A 17,832-nucleotide genomic window follows, 5' to 3' on the forward strand; every position below is an offset into this window, starting at 1 on the left:
GTCTGTTACCGTGTCCTGCAGTGACCCCCACCAGCCCGCTCTTATATGTTTGATGTGTCTGAGCTGTCTGACAGCTTCAGTGCTGTGCTGCGCTGCTACAGGTTATTACACGGCTACTCATTGGCTGCTTTGACAGAACAGAGGAAAGTAGGTCCCCACGGGCCGTACTATTTATGCCTAAACGGGGTGATAAAATAAATGAGCGACTGTATTATGTTCTTCCCTTTTCACTCAGACTGACACTGCCAGTTGCAGAGTGGAATAATTGTTTGTTATTTAACTTTTAAAATATAGTTGAAGTGTGGGAACGTCGAGAAACGTAAGCGTTTGATAAGTCGCACACATTCATCACCCCTCGCCGGATCAAGCGGATGGTTTGGCTCAAAATGGCTGTAGAGAAACAGTTTTGAGGATCGACGCTTTTGCCAGGTTTTTAAGAAAAATGAGCCACCCTGTAGTTTGAGGGCACATCCGCCACATAACTGGGGATCCAGGTGAGACACGTTTAAAGGTTATTCAACATTTGCACCCGACCCGTAGCTTACAGGGGGGAAAAACAAGGCCGAAAACGGCTCGCTTTGCAATGTTGTCAGGGTGACTTGTACTTGCAGCGGGAACAATCCCTGGCTCTGGTGTTGATTTATAGTGTGGATAGCGGCTTCAAACTGAAATAACAGTCTCCAGAAAGTGTGGAATTTGGTGTAAAAGTACTCATGCATCACACGGTGGGTAGAGGAAATGTAACTACGATGTCATACAGGCTGTGTGTAGCTAATGCAGAGCAGGCCTGCGGCTAACCCTGCAGCTGTGCTGTGCACAAATACGTCACCAGGATAGGATTCCCTGCAGTGAGATGTGTACACTGACACAAAGCAGACCCGAGACATGTGGAAGCAGATACTAGGCTGATTCATATTGTTTTGAATGCAACCCAACGTCTGCCCTCAGCTCAGTTCCTGGGCTTTTAACGTGTGAGTGGAGGATCGAGCTGGAGCCCCAGTGTGTATAAATTTGATGGATATCGGTCTTGATTGCTGTAGACGTTATAATTAAGGCTGTGCAGATGGGTCAGGGGTTTAGCCAGGATATGCAGTATAATGCCAGCTGACATTTAGTGGCTGGCAGAGATTTTGTCATTCATACAAATATGTGTGTCAAATATCTAAAATAAAGAACACTGCAAGTCATGCTGCCAAGAATTTATAGGACCTTTTGGAGCAGTGCAATGAGATGCAGCCCCCAAAACATTTCTTAATTGTCAGAAGTTGTGATTTTATTATAGCATATGTGATTTTTAAAGTAGATAATAATAGACGTACTTGATTTTCCACCTCAGGCCCTTTGCAGATTAAGAGCTGCGGTGTTTATTCAAGAGGTTCCCAAAAGATGATCAGAACTAAAGAACATCTGCAACATGCACACCATTTGTTTCAGAGTGTTTTAATCGGTTTTTAATCACTTTTCTATGTGAAACTGTGTACAGTGCTTGACACAGAACTGTCTGATTTGTAGTGGAGATTGGAATGTGCACATGTGATGTGATTATGCATTCACCCTCTGTGAACACTTATTTTGCATGAATCTTCTGAAAAATATCTGATTGTTATCATGGGCGCTCACTGAGTCTGTCATCCTGCAGTTCAACTCTGCGATCCTGGGCAGTGGCACAGGAGATGGTGGTATTCCTGCTTTGGAATAAAAGCAGATGAAATCAGCAATACTGAGTATTTCTGAAACAGTGTTTAGGGGAACCCATTCTCCCCACTCTCTGTGCATTGTTTTAAGTGCCAGTGGCTGCTGTCCAACCCCCAAAAAGGTTTCGACCTCTGTGCTTAACAGCTGACAAGCTGTTATTTTCATCAAATGCTGCTCATTTCCCCCCCTCCAAACATACCTCTGGTGATAGTCCCAGAAGAGCTCAGTTTACCTGCATGTGTCCAGAGCGCTTGTTTCCAAGTGCAGTCTCGCTTATCCAGATGTTGATTTTTGTGATGAGATGGCAGGTAAGGTTTCCCTCTGATCACTCTTCCAATGTCGGCCCGGTTTGCGCATCCATGCGTCACAGTGGAACCATCACTCCTGAGTCAGCAAAACCTTCCCGCTGCTCGTTTGTAGAGCCACAGAGGGCTTCTTTTTGTTTCTTCTTTCAGGCATGCTGTTTGATGTGGAAGTCAAGGTTCTTGACTTAATTGGCATTGCTTAGTGACATTTTCACACAGTGGAAATCCAAGGCTGGAGGAGGGTTGGCGTCTTTAATAGACCTGTGATTGGCAGGCTTCAGTTTTAGATCAGCTGTCTGCTTATGGGAGCTGTGGAAGAGTCAGAGAATTTGTAGTATGACAACAATGAGACATGTACTAGAAGTGGAATGAAATCTTTGTTACACATTTATGTGGTTTTTAGATTTTTGGTTCCAGTTCTGATCTCAGTAAACAGGCCGATGGGCTGCTGTTGATGCCCTTTTCAGTTCTTTCACAGAAAATGGAAAGTGGATATTAAATGCTTTTAAAGATGTTTTAATGACGGATTTTGGAGAGGATCGAGGGAGAAAATTCCCCGCCAGTCAGAGCCATCTATTTGGAGCTGGAAATCTGTCTTGCTGTGGTATACATGTTCCAGCCAGTATTCTTGGTCTTTCTTTCTAGACACAGCTATATATTATGGTCACCATCTACAGCAGCCCAGTATTTATTTATTTATACATAATAAAGATGCTGTAACTCTCTATCTTTACTGTGGGAAAGTCTGAGACTTCAGTTCAGTGCCTTGCTCAAGAGCACCTGGCTGGCAGCGTTTTAGAGAAGAGCTCTTTTTCTCCTCTTGCTGGTCTGCTTGATTTGATGCCAGTGAGAACTAATTCAGAAGTGCAGAGAAAAAATGTTTTCACTGGAAAACCCTTTATTCACAGAAATCGCTGTTTCAGCGATATTTGTGCTGATGATGGAAAACAGGTCATGCCACTCAAATCAGAAGATGACTTTCTGCATTTGGTGGAGGTCTTACACTCATAACAAAACTCCTCCAACACATGCTTCACAAACAGTAACCGCCACCACTCAGTTTCCTACCACCAGCCTCTCCAGTGTGATTGAGCTTGTTGTCATCACTGGAAATCCTGCATTCTGTTTCTGTTCTGATTGGCTGGCTCACAGAAAAAACAATGAAACCAAAAAAAGAAAAGAAAAGCTGAAGAATTGACAGAAAAATCTCTCTCTCTACAAACAGTGTCCTAGCCTAGGACCTGGATGTCATATCCAGGCCATGCAGCTTTATAGTGTGTGAATGAAAGCATGGAGTAGCCAGGAGGGAGTCATCATTATCATCACCTCTTTTAGCCTGACAAAATACTAGCCCCCCTGAAAAACTGACCAATGCTGAGTATTTAACTTTGTAATGCTCAAAGTTTGTAAAATCAAGTTAAAACTGAGAGTGAGCTTCCAGTTTATACACAGCATACAAACTTCAGGAAAGGTTTGAACTGTAACGGGCAAAAAACAAATAATTATTGTTATTGTTGCTGTGGAAATTTTTTTATTTCTAGTAGAATAATATAAGCATCCAAAATATAACTAGGATGCTTGGAAAAGCTGTGTTTAATTCCTTGCTCTGTTTTGCAGCACTTAATAATTCTGTCCTGTCTACGTGTGTATGTATAATATAAGACGCGAGCTACCAAGTTATTGATTAATACTTTTTAGCAGGTAGTTGTCTGCAGATATTCAAACTATCCAGTAGCTTTTGGCAAATAGATGAACAGAGGAATTTTCTCTTTCATCCCTACACTGATGCCTTGCTGAACATGATGTACTCGATGCCATCAGCTCTCCATCAGATGCAGGTTCTGGTTAGTGTGATTGTCCACTTCACAGCTGATCACAGTAAAGAGATCTGACGGGTCACAGGAATGGCAGCGAAAACATGCAGTTGGCAGGGGCTAGCCAGCTAACAGCAACAAAAGTTAGGAGGACAGTCCACTGTTAAACTGATAGTATATGCAATTAGGGCTGCTCAATTAATCGAATTTTAATCACGATTACGATCTGGGCTTTCAACGATCATTAAAAATGACTGAGCCGATTATTAGCCCCTCCCTCATTTATCCGCGACCCCTTAAAGGCCGGTCCGTGAAAATATTGTCGGGCATAAACCGGTCCGTGGCGCAAAAAAGGTTGGAGACCGCTGATTAAGAGGACCCGAAGGAAGCTCGGAAAACTAAGCAGAAGTTATTTGGAGAGGAGAGTGACTGCCGTTCGTTGAAAAGAGGTAAAAAAAACTTCAGTGGTGTTGCACACTATTTTATATTATTTTTTAAAGTCATTGTTAACCCTTTAAAGCCGGTCAGAGCAGCACACTCCGTTTTGTGTAACTATTTTTAAATCCCCGTGGAACCTGAACCGCGTAAGCTAGCGCAATAAACCGGAGGAGTTGTACTTACATCTGATGCCATCAGCTTGTCCTAGGTCACGGTTTCCTTCCACATAAAGCTTTGCAAAAATTGCATAAAAAGCGCTTGCAGGAACAAAAACATAATATTCCAGAAACACGCTTTGCCGATCCGATCAGCTGTTCATAACACTTCCTACGTTGGAATAGACGTCAGCGCGAACTTGTGCATTTCCGCCATTACCTGCCCGAAACCGGAAGTGACGTCAGTTTCGCGGAAATGTAGTCTTTTTCACTATCAGGGCCTCAGGGCCTATACTCGTCTTTTTAAAAGTTATCTTTGACTTTATGACTTTCTGTGTCGTTTCTGGGATGCTTAGGACTCATATTGCACTGCTGGAAATAGTTTATTTTGATGCATATGCTGCTTTTTTGCAAATTTGCAGTATAATATTCAGTATAATATAACTGTCGCATGTCGCATGTCTGCCATTTCCTGGCCGAAACCGGAAGTGACGTCATTTTCGCGGAAATTGTGGTTTTTTACTTGTAGGCCTTAAAAACCTCTACTGGTCATGTTTGACTTTTCTGAATAGTTTCTGGGATGCTTAGAACTCGAATTGCACTGCTGGAAATAGTTTATTTTGATGCACCTGCTGTTTTCTTTGCAAATTTGCATCATAGGATTGTTTTTTCGTTTTTCCTGCAGTATATAAAAATTGGTGTATCTCCAAAATAAAACTATGAAGACACTCAAAATAAATTTCCTGTTGTTGTAAACTATTTTTTGCAACTTTTTTGTATTTAAAGTTTTGAGGGATAAACCTCTTAAATTTCTCCAAATAGAAATATATGTAAAAAAAACAAAAATGATTTTCAAATTTTTTTGTAGTTTATTGCACTTTTTTGCAATTAATGTAGTTACTATGGACTTAATGCATACATATTATTAAAATATGGGCTATAACAGTTATTTAGCAACTTGAAATGCTCCCACAAATGGCACTACAACATGTAAAAAAATAATATAAGCTCTGGCGGACTTGGTTCTATAGTAGGTCTTAAAGGGTTAAATAAATATCGTCAAATAATCGAGATCTCAATTTCAGTGAAAATAATCGTGATTATCATTTTTGCCATAATCGAGCAGCCCTATATGCAATGTTCTCTCGGATTGATGGAGAAAGAAATATGCTAACATTTTAAATGAATCACTCCCTTATTTAAAAGGAATAAACGTGTCCCCAGAATGTCATCAGAATGTGTATTGTCCTGTTATTTATGACTGTATCATAAGAATAAATACTCTATTCTATCTAAATAAACCCTGTCAATCAAACATTTACAGTGCTAATGTGTTTCCTTTGGCCCTGGGTAATAACGTCTTTTATGGAAGGAAAAACTGAAAAAGGAAAAATTAAAATAAAAAAAAAAGTATTTAAGCACTGCTGGACTTCCAGCTAATTTAAAGTAATAATGAATATGCTGCACTTGCCATTTTCTTTACTCTCTTCTTTAGAATAAAAAAAAATGCCCACGGAGACGAGCGCAGCATATTTATTGTGAACTTAAATGAAGCATTAAAGGCAGCAGAGCAGCTGGCTGCCTTTCACTCTTAGTGACCTGAATATTTGTGAAATCCTTGCTGTGTGCGTCCCTGGCCGTTATTTCTATGGGAAAATCTGAAGATTTCTCTGGAACTGCTTTCTACTGGAGAAGAAATTCCTGACAATTAGTCAGATGACTAATTAAACATAATGGATACATTACTGAAAGTAGTTTTTATAGCAAAGCTGCCACAGACAGCATAGAGACAGTAGTCGATATATTACATGTTATAGCAAATGTAGTTTTTGGTTTCTTGTGAGCTGAACAGAACATTTGGTGATCTCCTCCACTCTCACTCAGTATTGTAATGAATGTATTTCAATGATTTCTGATGTTGTAAACACAAGGCTATTATCTGATCACCAAAATGGTCAGGATCCCCAATCAAAGCTGCAGGCGCTGTTAACCCAAGCAGTGAGGTGTGATGGCAGCACCCTGCCAATATTTGCATAAGAAAATGAGTATTTGTATGCTGTACAAAGAATTAAGTGTAAGGAAAAGTGAAAAGAAAGAGGAAAGGTCTCAATAAAATAAATACATTTAGATAGGTGGTTTATGGTAAGTGGACTGATTCTTATATAGTGCTTTTCTACTCTCCCAGAGTACTCAAAGCGCTGTATACAACATGCCTCATTCACACAAGTGCAAACTAATCTACGTTCACACTCTGATGAACACATTGGAGGGCAACTTGGGGTTAGTATCTTGCCCAAGGATATTTGACATGCAGACTGGGGAAGCCAAGGATCGAACCACCAACCTTCCAATGGGTAGCTGATCTGCTCTACCACCTGAGCCACAGCCACCCATTATGGTTGTAGGGTTTAACTTAACTATTCACTAAACTTGAATGACTTGAATTGCAATGAATAACTGGAAAAACTGGGGTTTTCTAAAACGTTTGACCGGTAGTGTATGTATTAAAAATTCCAATTATGTGTGACCTCATATTCAAGGTCAGAGGTCAAGTTTTCTGAAAATCTCTGTAAATGCAGTAACTCAAAAAGGAAGTCACCAGGATTTAGAAATGTATATGATGGCTGCATCTCGTAGCTAGACTAATTTAATTAGGACATTCCCCTAAAGTTTGCTCTGTTGTGTATCTTTCCTGTGGGTAACTGTTGTGGGACTTCCTGAAATATCAGTAAGATGCCACATAGCTTAACCCCGGTAGAAGAATCATAGGGCTATGGCACGGGCACCCAGGATCCCCTCGAACAGTAGAATCTGAGCTAATAGACATCAGACCTGCATGGCTAGATAAGTGGCAAAATGTTTTGATTTGACCTAATTCGAGTGAAGTGGCCCTTTTGCGATGTGCAGAATGGCGCTCTCTGCCTTTAAGTGGCTGCTTTATGTTTGCCTTGCAAGGACTGTCTCATGTGACATGAGCGCAGGTCACTCCAGCTGAGCACGGCAGCGTAAACTGAGTGTGCACTTCATTTAGGCTAGCTGCCAGATTATGTGACATATCCACTTATAAAGCTAATGACGTACTCATAAATCAGCTTTGATTGTGGCTTTGGTAAATCTGGGAAATGACTTGCATTTACTTTTATTGTTCATTTCACAGAGCAGCTTTCTGCTCACTTGGAAAATTGGTTAGCCTACACATTTTTCTTTTAAAGATTTTTCTTTTTTTCGCCGACTCAGAGCCGCGCTCTGGCCTACAGATGACTCAGCATGAGGAACACCCTCTCTGTCTTCCTACATGCACGCACGCACGCACGACCTCCTTTATCACACAACTCACTGTGGGAAATGTCTCACACTTTTAAGGTTCAATGATTAAAAAAAAAAAAAAGAATTGTGCTACATGATAACATCTCCCACCACCCCCTGCTCCCAGAATATGAGCAAGGGACTGGCATGCAAAGCCCAGCATCCAGCGTGTAAACATGTTTGAGCGCCAACAACTGGAGCATTTAGTTCTAGCCGGCGCGCAGCTAAGCTGTGGTTTCACATGTGGCTAGATGAGGATGGTGGAAGCAGGCAGAGGAAACTTAGATGCTTGTCTAACATTTCCGCTCAATCATAACCAAGATCAGGTTACCATAACGCACAAACACACACACATGCACACACCAGATTTCTGCACTCAGGCATCATTCTGTTTCCAAGCTTTGAAGTAACAGCCTAAGTAGTAGAGTAACAAAGAAGAAGCTGAGAGCATTCCCAAAACTTGTTGACATTTTACACGAGGGATATGATAATACAGCCTAACATTCCGCCCGTCATTCTGCATGGATTAGCTCGCAGGTCGGACTGTGTAGCTGCTAATAATTGTGTTTTTCTGAGCTGAAACTTGCTGGAAGGCTTGGCCTACTTTCTCAGTTATGGTGTGTCTACATTATGGGCCCAATATAGACCCTGCAAAACTGAATTAACATGCAGCTCTTTTCCTAAAAAGATAGAACTCTCCTGTGTGAGTTTTGAAAAGAAAACCTTAAAGTTTCTCATCCCATTTAGCCCACTTTCCCCCCCATTTTTTTTCAGTTCTATCTGAATTCTGTGCAGATGATATGCATTGCATCTGTTAAGTGCTGCCCAAAGAAGTCAAGAGTGGCGGATTGAAGAACAAGGAAAGTGCATCTCTAGCCTGAATAATGAATAGGCGACCATATTGTGGATGGGGGAAAAAAAGGAGGATGTGGTTCAGTAATAGTCTGGTGAGCATTTCTTTCTCGGCTAAATTGTTGGTCTTGCTAGACTCTTGTTTCCAAGAAAAGTTATTGAAAATTACATGTGAAGTCTAATGACCGACTGTTACAGGATTTGTAGGCTGCAGGCAGCTAAGGTATATTATTATATTAGGCTGCCCCTCTGAGTATTAGCATAGTTCCTGGCTGTGTTCCACTTCTAGCAAACCATTTTGGTCAAAAATGCCACCAAGTGTTTTGATGAGAGTAGACTTCAGTACTGACCCTGTACTTACCGGTTACAGAGTGGTACTTTTTAGATTTGTCAGTGTGATGCGTCACAAGTCAAATCAGGTGCTTTATGATAACGAGTTTCAATTACAGCTCTTACAGATCTAGTGAGAAAGTGTATATACCTTTTTCTGCAATACCTCCACACTGGGGTGCCCTTGATCAAAGCCCTTAACCCCAAGCTTAACCTCCAACTGAAAACAGCTCTTAAAAATGTGTAGCAGGATGTTCTCTCTGTTTGTATATAAAGGTTTTAGGAAAAGGAAGCTGCGTTCTGCCACGATCATGAAGTGGTTTAGTGGCCTAGCCCTGCTATGAGTTGGTGCAGTCATGGGGTTTTCTCATCATTCTCTATTTTTGTATTGGAGTTTTTTAAATGTGTATAGCAGGGTATTTTTAAAGGTCTAATTTTGCTGCAATGTTTTGCAAATACTGATGGTTGCTAAAGAAGAACAAGAGTATTTTTGAAGTTTAAAGTTATTTAAAAAAAGTCTCAGTTTCATTGAGTCTTAAGAGGAAATAAATGACATTTAAACTGGTTACTTTGGGCATAAATCCATAAGCATGAATCAAGTAGGTTTCATTTGTTCTGGTTCTTGTTGGCCCCTACAAAAACAAGGCATAGTGCTCCTACTACCCCCCCCAATCCTCCACTCTGTGTGAACCCTGTTCTGTTTTTCTACACATCTCGCAATAAAGCAGGACCCGAGTCATGACACTTAAAATTATCACTAATGTTGTGTAAGAAGCATTCTTTAGGGACTAGCAGGCAGTTTAATCTTACAGTTTAAGAGTTTGAATGCCATACACAGTGCTGATTTTTAACTCTACTAGAGTAGCAGAGCTAACACACTTTGTTGTGTTGTTACCGGTGTTACAGTGTCTTATTTTCCTTGATATAAAATGTGAAATATGTCTGGTCTTCTCTTGTTCCAAATGTTGATATTATGTCGTGTTTTTATGAGAAACAGAGAGTATAGGAGTTGTTCTAAAAAAATAAAATGGGGCTACAGATATCAGCTTCTTTAAAATGCTCACCAAGCTGAACGTGAGCATTTTAAAGAAGCCGATAAAGGAAAAGGGGCTAACGCTGGAGTTCATAGTTAGCCACAAGCTAGCAGCCTCGGTATGAGCAAACGATCCGAGCAGTTATGAGGAAACTTGTAGAGGCCAGTTATGTCCTGCTAGTTGGTGAAGTTACTGCAAAATGATGCACGTAACTGACATTTATTTTATGCTAGCCTCTGTAAGTGTTAAAGTGATCCTTTGCTTTCTGCTCCGTAGAGCAGGTTAATTCCCGGTTAAATGTTTTGGCCTATATGAAGAGGGATATATTTATTTATGTCTGCCAGTCTAAGTATCTCAGACATCAGGGAAAATGGAAGTCATTTTGGGCCTACGCGTGTTTATTCTGTTTGAGACGGGCTTGAGAATTTGAAACCCAAACCCACGCCTTGTCGTCCCTCCGAGGCCCCTCCCACTCCGGTCGGCAGGCACGGCGCTCGCATGAAAGTTAGAAGAGAGGCGTTCGCTTTCATCCCCTGTCATTTGGCCATTTCCCAGATATACCATCTCACCTTCCCTCCCCTCCGCTCTCCTCTTGCTGCTCATTTCTCTGCCTGCCCTACCCACTGTCTCCTCAGCCTCTCATCTCTCGGCATATCTTTCCTCCAGACACATTTGTGTGTCTCCCTGCCTCCATCCCACAGCTATGATTTAGGCGTCAGGGCTGCTCCCACTCCTTCCCAGCCCTGGATCAAGTTACCCCGCCATTACTCAGACGTTCCCCCTGCGATGGTGCTCCATGTCAGGGGTGTAGCGGAGCCTGCCTGCCTCTCCAGACCTGCAGACTAGCTCAGTTCAACCACAGACGCCCCTGGTCAGTGGAGTCTCTCCAGCTATGGCACAGACTCCCTGGAAAATGATGTGGCGTGGTGGGCAGAGGGGTTAGTGTAGTTTTACTTTGGTTTCTATGTGGGACGCTGTCGTAACTCCAGCACTTGGGCTGCTTTCGCCTGGCCCACAGAGCAAACGGGCTGCATTGGGGATCTTTTGTTGTTGTCGTTACCAGTTCACCCACAAACACTAGACTGTGCAGACTGTGTACCAGCTGTGAGCCACACAACAAGCCCAGCCCTTCCATGCGTCACAAGTCGACGGGTGATTTGTGGGCCTCATCGTTTTATGGTTATGTAATGTCGGTTCCTTTGACGAGTAAAATGTCTTGTTAAAGCCCACACCGCCCTGTGCCCATAAAAGTGACTGATGCAGGCAGTATGAGGGCCTGGCTATCCCGTTAGGTTTGGTCTCCCATCCTAGACAGCGTGTCACGGGGCCTGGATGAGAGCTGTCCAGCTTGTGTAGCCAAAACATGACGCTGCAGAAATTTCACAGGCTTGGCTTTATCACTTGATTGATGCACGCTGAGTAAAACTGCTAAATCCACCGAGGAATTGTGGGATCCTATAGGTCTAATTTATGGCAGTCACTGGGGGAAGGCGTATACCTGTTTCTCTGCCCACGCCCCCTTTCATTGGGTGTAAAGTTTTATAGAGGCTATAGCATCCTACTCCCATTAAGCCTGTTGTGCACTTCAGTGGAGCCATAACTCCCTTTCTGCTATCGCCAAGCTTTTCAGCTCCTCTGTAATTTATTTAACTCTGACATATGGCTGTCCTGCACGAGGCAAGGTAGCATATCACAGCACAGGAAGGCCCGCTCAGGCTAAGCTAATCCTTTCTAATTGAAAGGGAGGCAGCGTTGTGGGCCAGTGGCTTGTACGTCGCTCATCTTTCTGCTTGTTTTACAGTAATGAGACATCTGGGGCCCGAGCGCAGAGCTGTTTGTAGTGGGAGAAGTGGTTCCCGAGCCCGAGGGCCTGCAAGGCTTTCGCAGACAGAACAACAGAGCTGACTGCTTGTTTGCTCCTATCTGTATGTGGGCATTTTTATTTTGCCCTAGCCGCCTTGGCACGGTGTCATCAGCCATGCTAATGTTAGATTTGATTTATTTCTTTGGAAAGAATAATACATTTGGGAAATTTAGGACAAGGATGAGGCTATTTAAGTTAAAGGGGGGATGTTTCATTGCCCTGTCTTCTAATATTAAGTTTGCATTCTCTACATCTCCTGTGTTGGTCTGTAGCCTGTTATTCTGAATATAAAGCTGCCAAGAGGCTGTCACTTAAGGTATAATTTGACTATAGGTTTTTTTTAGCATCAGTGCAAACTGAAGTTCTGTTTTACTTTAAATGTATTTACTTATTATTTATATTGTGTGTTGGCTGTAGTTTGTGTATTGAAGAATAAAATTGGTTTCTGTTAGTTAGATGGTGAAGAGCAGCGGCCTAAAACAAAAACCTTGCAGGCTGGGCACTGTGGGTGTCATAGTGTCACTCAGTCACTTATAGCTCCAGGTTGGCCCTCAGTACAGCCTCCCTGTTTATGAGGAGAGTAAGAGAAACCTTTTTCTTCTTTTCAACCACACTGATGTTCCTCCTGAGCTTATAGTTTAGTTGAAATTGACCAAAGTTTGACATGTTCTCGGTTCTGCAGTTTTGACTGCAACTCAACTGATTTTCTCCATGTAGGCTGAAAGCACTAAGCAGTTTATACCATATGTAAGTATATAGTTTTATTATGATTTTTTCCCCATTGATTTGAGTAGGGTAGTGGATGTTTGTCCATAGGCTACAGCTAGTATAAGAGCAGGCTGATCCTAACAGTCATATAAGAGAACTATATGGGTGCTTTTTCTGTTCGTGTGTAATTTCTTGATCTACCACCAATCTAAGTAAGTGTTTGCATATGGTTTTATTTTTAATTTTCCTTCCATTGTTTGTTGTGAGCTATAACTAGTTCTGTCTAGATGTTTTTAATATTTCCAAAGGAGTCTTGTAACCTTGTAAACTTGAGCTTGTTCCTTCCCTTTTGGTGCATCGATCCTATTCTCTTCACCTCTTAAACATTGTCTTTAGGGAAAGGAAGAACTTTACCACAGTGACTTCATGTCCATCCTATTCTTCTGGATGTGATGTCTCAGGAGCACCAGGAGGAGATGTATTTGTACTTGAGGATGAACTGATGGATGAACTTGGATGAACTTCTCAAGATTTCACTTGGTAATCATAGCACATCTGGTAGTGATCTAACTGGTTAAAATGATAATGTAATGATAACGACATATTGTTTTGCACACATACACTTTCTTTGCGTGTTTTTATTTTTATCATTCTTTTCTCCCAACTCGTCTGTGATCAGTTTCCTGGTGGGCAACCCTCCCTGAATCTGAAAGTTCAGTTGTTCTTCTGTTTTTTAAATCTAACGGCTGGCCTGTCCATGTTGTTGCTGCTGCAGACGGATGTGGTCCCTAACTCCACTGTCATGGACTGCAGCTGGCAGCTGTAGTCGTTGGGCTCTGGAGGTCAGCTGTGGGTTGGAGAGCTACGCTCCTCTGTGCTGAGGCTGCAGAACAGTAACTCCGTGACATCGGAGTTGGAGTTAATTGCAGCTTACTACTGAGACAAGAGGAGAAACTTGTAAACTAATATTTACAAGTTAGATCTACTCAATCTAGCTCAGTGGCAAACACTGTAATGTTTTCTTTGATGCCATAAGGAGGAACAAAGAGGGATCTGTGATCACATTTTCCCATTTGGTTCAATAATGAAATGGCAGCTTGAAGCTGTTGTTCCCATCTCTTAAATTCTTTGAAGTCCCCATAATGAGTCTTAACAGACATGGATTTACACTGCAGCATGACCGGTTGGCAGTCATTCTTGCCTCCCCCCCCTCCCTCGTTCTACTACCACCTTGTTTATTTGCCCCAAGCTACAAGCAGTCACACTGTCCTTGCATTGCCATTTTCACACAGAAACGGTGACCTGGCAGTGCATTAAGGCAGATCTGCAGCTACACTTCGAATCCTGTTGGACACGCTGAACCCTGTGCGGCTCACCAGAGACCTCTAAATTACTGCTTTTCACAACCAGAAAAGCACCTTGCATGTTTGAGAAGAGCTTTTTTCCCCTTCTATTTTCTTTTTCTTTGTTTGCAGTTATGTTTTTCTGTCTCAGTGGCAACTACACAAACGCACGCACCGAAAACACTTAAATCTGATATCTTTCCTTGTGCAAGATGCTTTTTTCTGTTAAAAGCAGAAGTTGGATCTCTCTCACTTCAGTGTGGAACGCCAGCGTTACTTCACGTTTTATCCTGCTCAGGAAAATATATGCTCACACTCTAAAAGCCATGAGGCTAACCTCGGCACAGATATTTAAGAAGCTTAAGGTTAAAACTAAACTGCTGTAATCCAGTTTTTGGTTGGATTCAGAGCAGAGATAGCAGCGGTTCAGCATGTACCTGTCAGTACTAAATGATTGCTTATTTCCTGCCAGAGAAGAGTGGAGTTGGGGGGGTTGGGATGGAGTAATAGCAAGCAGCTGCCTCAGCTGGACCTTACCTTTCCTTTTTGTTAGCCTGCTGCTCTCTCAAAGCTAACCTGCATGCCAGAACGCCTACTCCCCCCCAAGTTCTGCCCTGGCTGTCCGAGATACTAAGCGCTGTAGGTGGCACATAATCCGGATGCAGCATGACAGGGAACAGGCTTGATCCATCTTGTTGAGTGAGAACTTCTTGTTGGGGTGTTTGGACAAAGCCTTGTCGTTTTGTCCTGAGAGGTTTTTTTTAATTTATTTATTTTTTATTCATGCTGCTTTTCTCCGATTAACTAAATGCTCCAACGATCGGCCAAGTTTAAGCAGCCAGCACGAGTGGCCATATTTTATATTTATCACACAGAGAGAGAGGAGCAGTGCAGGGCAGTTGCACCGGCTATCACTCTTTCATTGGAAAACGATAAACATAAATCTGTGGAATGCATCCCTGTGATCTGAGTCCGTGGTGGATCAGGGAATGACGGGGAGTAGCAGAAGGCCCGATCTGCTTCGCCTTCCTCAGGCAGTAGAATTCGAAGGCTCTCTGGCTCTGTGGGGTTTGCTGACATTTTCTTTTTTGGGGAGGGGGCCCTTCAGCAAAGGCAGACAGTGTCACAAGTGCAAGATTGGTGCTTTAAAAAGTCAGTGAGGATGTGAGAGCTTCTTGGAAACCCCCTAAGCAATACAGAGGGACTTTGGGTAGGGCAAGGCTTTTCCCCATGAATCACAGCTAATTAACGAAGTAATTAAGATCGGAATCTCGGCTCACAGAATTGTCTATACGTTCAAATAGGCCATCAAATGGAAAATCCCTTCCATTTGTGAAAGGGCTAATTTAAAGCGTTCAGACCTTTTCCTCTCCATTTTTCCCCGCCGTGTGTCACACAAGGGACATCTGTTGAAAAGAGCAAGGCAATGTTACGGTGAGTTAATGCGCTCTCCACTCCATCAGAAGCGCTGTTCATAATGCATTCGCTATACACATTTCAGCTTGAGTGAATTTATTTCAATAAATAATGTCACTCCAAGGACACGCTTCGATCTTTGCACGGCGGCCACGCTCACCGTAAGCCATGTCGTATTGTTATCTCATTCCTCCTTGTGCCAAATGATAGATTAACAAACAGTTTAGAAACGGGGCACTGAGTATGTCTGCACTTTTATCATCTCCGCACACTGCCAAAATAACCTCCTCCTCTTTATGATGGATGTATTTTCCAGTTTTATTCTGCTCCTACAAGCTGGACTGCTATCTTTAGGTATGGCCATAATGTTAGGGCTTACAGGGAATTTCATATGGTGGGCAAGAAGTGGATACGATTTATGGCTGGGATTATGCCCAGTGTGCTTTTTCTGGTAGGTGCTATTTAGGTGGTGCTAGCATGTACTGTTTAGACTTTTCCCTATGCCTGTCTCTTTCCTGAGTTTCTTCTAGAAGTAGAAAGCTTGTTGGGAATTAAGGGAAGTGTAAAAGAGATTGTGGATTGGTGAGTGGTTGACTGGTTGACCTCTATTGTGAAACTCATTCATGAAAAAAGGGCATTTTGTAGCATTGTTTCCCTGCAGTGTCTCTAAGGATTTTGAACTCTCTGGCTTAGCTGCAGTTAGTTTAGTTTAGTTGGGTTTTTTTGGGTTTTTTTGAGCAAGGGGGGGTTGGAGTGCTGAGTCACCAGCTAACGCAGACCTTCCCAAAGTGTGGGGCCCGCCCCCTAGGGGGGGCGCAGAGCCATTGCAGGGGGGGCGGAATGAAAAGGGGGAGAAAAAACAAAACGCTTGGACACTGCTAGCACGGGGCGGCCAAAGAAACGCAAAGCAGGAGATGAAGCATCAGTGAATATGTTTCCAAACCAACTTCATTCTAAACCAAAGACTAGAAAATATAGTGAAGCCAATCTTCCCTTTGGTTTCACCTGCACAAGTGCCGAGGTAGGTCTCCCCTGCAGAATTGGTTTTCGCTGGGCTCTTCAAATCACGGACAAACAGTATCCCACATTCTTGATTTTTAGTTCACAAACACTCGTTGTAATGACTAACTACTCCTGACATTTTGGAGATTTTAGCTCTTTATACAGTAAAGTTACAGCGGGATATAAATAACATCAGGCTGATCCTGCCGCGATTTGTTCCCCCCGTCTAAATCCCGGACAAACAGGATCCCACAGCTGTTTATGTTTTTAAACCCATTTTGCACAGAGAGGCATGTTTTGAAAAGTGTATTGATAGCAATGTTGAATATTATTACACAGGAAAAAAACCAACTACATGTAAAATAATCACACCGTGACGCCTCTGCCTTTCTAAATAGAAGAACAGTAGCTGCGTGTGTATGTAAGCCTGTAAAAACCGAAGATAGTCAGATTAACAGTATTTTGTCTCTATCTGCCATTCTGCAATTCATCTCATGTAAACAATAACGTGGCGCACAGCGTGACGTGGAAGGCACATACCTTTGACGTTGTGTGACGAACTCTGTATTCCTCGTCCACAGGTAAACACAAAAAAGGAGTTTTAAAAAATCTCAGTTTTCGGTGATTCGAAACGCCGTTTACGTGTGGACGAAACAGCTGCGTTTTCAAAGATACTCGTGTAGGTGCGGACGTAGTGTAAAAAAGTTAGTAGTTTATTTTCTTACTACCTGTAATTTATTGCAGATTACTTGTATTTGCTTAATTGTTTACTAAATGTTTGAGGTGTGAAATAAACCGAAATATCCGAACATATCTGACAAATGAAATACTAAAATTTCATTCACTAAAACTGAAGCATGAGCTTCTTGGGCAGGCTGTACCGCGCAGCATGCTGTTTTTATTATGAGATTGTTCGATCAAAAGGCTCAAAGGCATCAGCAGCACAGAGTGTGCACAGTTCAAGATGAGACTTAACGGAGGTGAGTCCAGCAGATGGCTACCTTCCTGTACAGTTTTGATGAAAAGGGAAATTGGCTATTGAGACCATAACAAATTTTTGTACCTGACCCTAAACATGCTTATTTTGTCACTGATCTTGGTAATTTTAACATGGCCTGCGTTATACTTCACGTGTCTCTCTAGTCTGCTAGAGTCCGCTTGGGTCCATTTTTGGGTCCAAGTGTTGTTAATTCTGTCATCAGACTGTGTCAACGAGGATTCATGTGGATGTCCACGTCCGTGCCAGTTTGTTTCGAACGTAGACGCTCATCCACAGACACTTTATATTACAATGAACCAAGTGCGCATGCACCCCAGGCGGTGGACTTCAAAAAGACCTCAAAGAAGTGGAACAGGAACGACTTTCAGTCCATCGGGCTTCCAACTCCCCAAAACCCATTGATTAACATTTGAAGACACCCTCAAGTGGGTATTTGATTAACTACAGTATTGGCTTTACTTTCCTGTTCTGGAAGTTACTGCTTGGTACACTGCTATGTACAGTTTTTCTCCTTCAAACTATTTGTTTCCCAGTCCTGAGGTTTTCCTACTTGAACTGGGACAGAATTGC

At 42.4% G+C, this 17,832-nt stretch overlaps 1 protein-coding gene across 1 annotated transcript in view; it reads left to right on the top strand.

The window, feature by feature from the left end:
• Positions 1-349: 349 nt before the first annotated feature.
• znf438 (zinc finger protein 438) overlaps positions 350-17,832 on the top strand; it is a 54,712-nt gene continuing 37,229 nt past the window's right edge. Inside the window, exon 1 of the mRNA XM_026179112.2 lies at positions 350-494. The gene's annotated coding sequence lies outside the window, so the exon portion shown is untranslated. The remainder of the gene's footprint in view (positions 495-17,832) is intronic.

This window comes from Astatotilapia calliptera, chromosome 9 (assembly GCF_964374335.1).
Source record: "Astatotilapia calliptera chromosome 9, fAstCal68.1, whole genome shotgun sequence".
Taxonomy (NCBI): domain Eukaryota; kingdom Metazoa; phylum Chordata; class Actinopteri; order Cichliformes; family Cichlidae; genus Astatotilapia; species Astatotilapia calliptera.